Raw genomic sequence first — 6,000 nt, 5'->3', positions numbered from 1 at the left:
TTGTTTTATTGTTCAGACCACACTCTTAACTATAAACTACAAATGATTAGGTTTTATTTTAAGGTAATATATTTTACATTAGGAGAGTTCCACAAGCTCAATGTTAGCCTGCTTCATCTGTGCAGAATCCAGTTATCATTTGTACTTTTTAATTATTCTTATGTTGGAATGACCAACATAAGGTTTGGTTTTACTCAACTGAGCTGAGTTGTCCGCCGAAGGGGATGGAAAGTCCATCAGGATCTTTGGGAACAATTCAGGAAATGCTAAAGTTTGATCACAAACTGTCGATGTTGGAAATATTACTTTCAACAGGAAGGTGAGTATATCATCAATATGGTCTGAAATGACGGCACCACTGAAGAAGCGCCTGCATCAAATATGGCAGCTATGAGCTTGACAGAAATTCTGTGTTTGTCTGCATTGATAAACAGAGGTTCCTTGGCAAGTTTAGGAAAACACAGATTAGAAGTAGTCACTTAGAAACGGAAGCTCAGAGAAGATTGGACTTTTGCCGTTACAGCTCCCAAAATATTGGAAATTTTGATGCTTTAAAGCAATGATTCCCAACCGGGGGTATGCTTATCCCAAGTGGTCCGCGAGTGCACTGCAAGGGGTACATGAAAATATTTGATTTCTTAGGTAGTGAAATAAAATAGGGCTGGGATCTGTTTTTCTTTGTGAGGAACCATTCAAAAATGAAACAAGCTTTTATCCACGAAAGAAAGTTTTTCTTATATGATTGAGTTCACCAAAATGAGGCAGAGGAGCAGACTGGACGTAGAGAACAGGGATCAGCTGTTTTTCACACTGAGCTATTGGACCTCATCAAAGCAGCTCAGGTGTCTTGATGAAAACAAGTAAAACTAATTAAATCAGACTGACTATTATAGTTGTTCTATATTTTTTCCCAATTCCTCAAATTTAAATGTGATTAAAAGGCAGTTACTCAGAGCAGCTACAGTTTTTTGTATTTATTTCGATTTCAATGTTTTTTTCAATTTGAGATGGAAAGAATAAAATGCCTAAGACCTAAATGCTCAGGTTAAAAAAATAAATAAAATAGTTTTTATTTCATAATCAGTAATTGTAAGTTCCACTTTTGGATAATCATCAATGCTTTTGACTGAGGGGTACTTATGGTAAGACAAAGGTACACAATTTAAAAAAGGATTATGCTTTATAGATATGCCTGTTGAGTAGACTCACCTCATTTCTTCCACTTTCATACCAGTATGAGGTGTAAATCAGCTTTTTATTTTGTTCTCAAAGATAGTTTTTATGTTGCTGGATAAATTTTTTATTTACTGTTGTAATTCTTATTTTTTTTGTTCTATATCGTTCTATTTTTATGTATTTTAATCAATCATCATAGTGCCTGCTGTTTCTAAAGTAAAAATGCTGTACCAACCATGTGGTATATTAAGGGCATAATTTAGTGGTGAATTTAAACCTATCTGTGGTTTAAATTGAACAAAGAGAATTTGTGTTAAAATTTCAATTCTTTAAAAAAAAACAGTTTTATTCCATAACTAAACTCTATCATTTATAATGGAAGTTGTTGATGGGAGCAGCTCAGAAGTTCCTCCCCTCAGGATGGCGTCTCAGCTAAACAGAATCAGGCCAGATGAAGCTACTATGACAAGAAAAAGTTAAACGTTGAACTTTGAACTTACAAATACTGTAGAATGGGAGAACAAAGATAGAATATAGCACAATAATAAATTAATAATTAACTGAATTCAAATAAAGTTTGTGCCAATATTGTGTTTATATACATTTTATCTAAACAACTTCCTGTGCAAACCTGATACTTTTTATTTGAAAACATTCTTACTTGTATTTAAAAGCTTGCGAACCTTTTATTTGGGGATGTTTGTTGATATTCTCACCAGAAAAACAGGGAAAAGCTGATCAATGGAGCTGACCTGGTTCTCTGGTCCAACTGGACACAAGTTCATCATCTGCAGACAGCATTCATAGATTCAGATTTTGTGACCTTTTTATTGTCCTGTCCTAAACATTAGTTCATCTGGTTTTATTGTCTGTTTGATTTTGGTGTTTGAAATAATTATATTTTAAACCCTGAAACTGATTTAAACCTTTTAAGTCAGCAACTGCAAAAGTACTGAAACCATAGTTTGCTTTAAAACCACACCAAAAACCTGTTTGTTTAGAGTGGCCTTTAACCATGCCATATAAACATTAGTAGTTTTAGATTGAAGTTCAACTTTCTTCCATTTTATTGTCAATCATTTATTCAAGGTTTCAATGATCTTTATACACACACAATTGACATTTGCATGTTTGTGGTACGACATTTGGAATCAGTTCCCAGTTAACATTCAAGTTATAATAATCTTTATCATTTCAATTATTGTATTATCTTAATTACTTATGCTCCTTAATTATATTTATGAATGCAATATACTCTTTTGTGTGTGTCTTCCTGTTATGTTTCTCTTTGTCACATGCAGCACTTTGAATTGTCTTGCTGCAAAATGAGCAATATAAATAAACTTGCCTTGTCAGCAGATTCTAAACTTTAAAAAATAATGACTATTTATTGATATTCCATTAAAGTGACTACTTGCATTATCTTAACTAGGTTCTAGATTATGTTAAGGGAACTTATGTGCAGTCCAAACCCTGATTTATTGATCTTGTGAAATAAGATCTTCCCATGTTTGGTTCAGTGAATAAAACTATACAAATACTTAAAATGTTGACTTTAGAAAATCTAATTTAATTCCAGGAGAAACAATTTTGTTACTTTTCACAGTGTTTTCTTTGCTTTGTTTAACTTTTCAATTTGCAAAGTTAAATTAAATTTGTGAGGATACAACAATCATGATGATATAAAACTGAATGAGTATTTGATCTGATGGAGACTGAAAATGCAATGCTTTAGTTTCTATCCTCTACAGCATGTCCCGCAAAAATACTTTATGAGCAAGTTTGGCTTTTTTACAGATTAAGCTTTGGTGACATAGATGCAATTTTATGCTTATATATTTTAATTTTTGAAACAAAGAATTTAGAACAGAGGACTTGCCATAGGGATGTCTTTTCAGTAGAAAAAAAGAGTTTTAGAACAATTCTAAAAACAAATTTAGAAATGTGAAAAGCAAAATGACAAGTGATAAGATATGGCTGTGATTAACCTAAAACCAAGCTTTTAAAGGCTTTCTCATATTTTAGCTTCCCTTCATTGGATTGCTATTAAATCTAGGATATGATTTCATATCATCTCTTTGAGGTATAAAACCTTAAATGGTTAATGATTTTACTAATGGTTCCTTGAATTTCTACAAGTAGAATTGGAGGCAGACCTTTTATGCCCATTTCCCACTTTCCAAAAAACCTGTTTAAACCCAGGAACAATCAGCTTTTAGTTGCAGTGGGAAAAGCTCACTAAAGTGTGTCTACCTAGGTCAAACAACTCGGCAAGCAACCTGTGTTAAAATCGCCTCGGCTCTGATCGGCATGCTGTGGGAACAGCGCTGCACTGCACCGATGCAGACTCGCTGTTTAAAGTCTGAACGGTCAACTCATCCTGTGTCATACTGCAGGCCTGGTGTCTCTCTCTCTCTCTTCTCTGAAGGGCGTGATGGGCAGGTGCGGTTCATCTCTGTTAATTTGGAGCCTACTTAAGGACCTTGGACCAGGAGGAGGGCGTCAGTTCTTTCTCGCTACCACCTTGGTATATGACCTACCAGCTTGCTTCTAGATTTCTCTTAAAGCCAGGTCTAATTCCTTGTCTCAGTCTTTTCCCTCCTAGTACCCAACCAAGCCAAATGAACCTCCAAGCCTGGACCATCCTCATCTGTTGGATCTCTCAGGTCACAGTCTGCTGCAGTTCTCCTTCAGGAGCCTGCATGTCTGTCCACCCTCCTACAAAACATCACCAGAAAGGGTGTCTCAATTTGCACCTGGACCCAGGACACCATCCTTCCAATCCAAAAACAAACTCAAACCTTGTGAGTTCAGCATTCTCCGTCTTCCCACCTCCTCTGACAAGTTATTCACCATCACTCTAACTTTTCCCCAAGCAGAACCCAGGAAGATCCTGCCAGACTCTATTTCCTGTTCTTTATTAAATAAAGCTTTTTCCTTAACCAAACAAACTGTCTCCGTGGTTTCCCTGATTCAGAGTCGTTCTTCTCTAAATATGACACCCTCCCCACTAAGTGGTTTGGGACAACCCTAAATATGCTGGACGCTCTGTGGGAATGGGTAAATGGAGGGTTAGAGCTTAGGGTTAGTGTCTAAGGGCTAGTTTAGGTTTGGGCCATAGCTAAGGGCTCAGCTTTTACTGTGACTAACTCTACGTGCTTTCTTTCATCCATCACATTAAAACCCAACTCCCTGTTCATGTTAATTAACTGTTTCTTTCCTAGACAGACCTATCTTAGCTGGAGCTAGTTCACTGTTACCTTTTCTTACATAAAAAGTATTTATGGATCACTGCTTCTATGTTCCACTTGTACGTCTGCTTCAGTTTCCTTCAACCTCCAGTCAGCCTCAGTAGATGGCCTTTACCACTGAGCCTGGGTTTGTGGGAGTTTTCTTCCTGTTCAAAGGGAGTTTTCTCTCAAATGTCGTTGTATGCATGAGGAATTGCAAGTGAATATCTACCCAGTCTACATGCTCATCCAGGAGGAGCGAATCCTGCAAAGTCAATGACTGGATGCCATTAGCTGGTTTTCCTTAGATAGAAATTCAACCAATCTGAATTACACAGAGTCCAGCTCCTTTGTTTTCCTAAACATCCTAATGAAGATTAAGATAATGAGAAGGTGGATGTCTTGGTAAATTTATAGATGTTTTTGTGGAAAGGACGGTAGAAAGTAATGTATAGGATGGAAGAGGTGCATCATAGTTGATGCAATGCATTGTTATCGAATAACCAAGGAGGTATAATTAATTATAGTTTAAGAGTCTTAAAAGATGTAAACTAAACTGTTCATCTTTAAATTTTATCTTTTAGAGCCTTTAGAGCTGATGGATCGGAGGAAAAACCACTTAAAGAACTTATCAGAAGAGGATATATTACCATATAAGGCAGCAGATTGAAATGTCCAGCAGCCCCATGGCAAAAGGAAGAGATGGCAAATCTTTAATGCATCAGTGGATAACACATTATGACAACGTGGATAAGAAGGCGCTTACAATGCAATTACATACACACACACCCTGAGTCACACACATTGCACCGATTAAACATGTTGGTCCCCTTTAGACCCTAATGGTTTCAGGGATGAAGGGAGTTCAGGATCCATACCCCTGCATGGGCCATATTAATAGGATTAGGAGTGGCCTCAGAGGACATGGCGGTCTGAGTCCAACGCTCCGTTTGACACCTTTTGTCCACGCGCTCTGAGACGCAGCTCCCAGCAATAGGATGAGGGACAAAGGCTTTTGAACATTGTGTTGTAGCTACAAATATATCCCGATGGGGGAACGCTGAGCCTCAAGTTCCAGCAGATAAAATGAACAGACAGATATTCTGACAACTCAATCAGTTTGTGAGATAAATCAGATCAAACCTACATTTTCCTATGTTCATATGTACAATTTGACTTTTACAAACAAGTAATGATAACATTCTTATACAAGAATAAAAAATATGGATTTAGAAACTTCACAGATCATTTATTAAATTAGTTGTTATACATTTCTTGGTTTGAGTTTCTTTAATAACGTCACAAAGTTTTTTAATGACAACCTTTACTGTTTGAACTAGAGACAGACACCAGACAACTACTGGAATGAGAGGATGCAAGCTGATATAAGCAAGAGATACATGGATAGAAAGTCAACTCTGCAACTTATAGAAAAAGAAAAATGTCTGCTTTTATCAACCTTCACATCAGCAGCAAACCTCTGAGATGTACCAGCTCCAAAAATATGTCAGATAAGAGGCACTCAGAATTCTTCTTTTAATGCAGACTCATAAACACAGTGAAATTAAGGAAGGACCTTCATCTCATCTCATCA

The sequence above is a fragment of the Cyprinodon tularosa genome, unplaced genomic scaffold (genome assembly GCF_016077235.1).
Source record: "Cyprinodon tularosa strain WSP-4 unplaced genomic scaffold, ASM1607723v1 ctg5, whole genome shotgun sequence".
Taxonomy (NCBI): domain Eukaryota; kingdom Metazoa; phylum Chordata; class Actinopteri; order Cyprinodontiformes; family Cyprinodontidae; genus Cyprinodon; species Cyprinodon tularosa.
The sequence above is the reverse complement of the archived record's forward strand: the minus strand, read 5'-3'. Positions refer to the sequence as shown.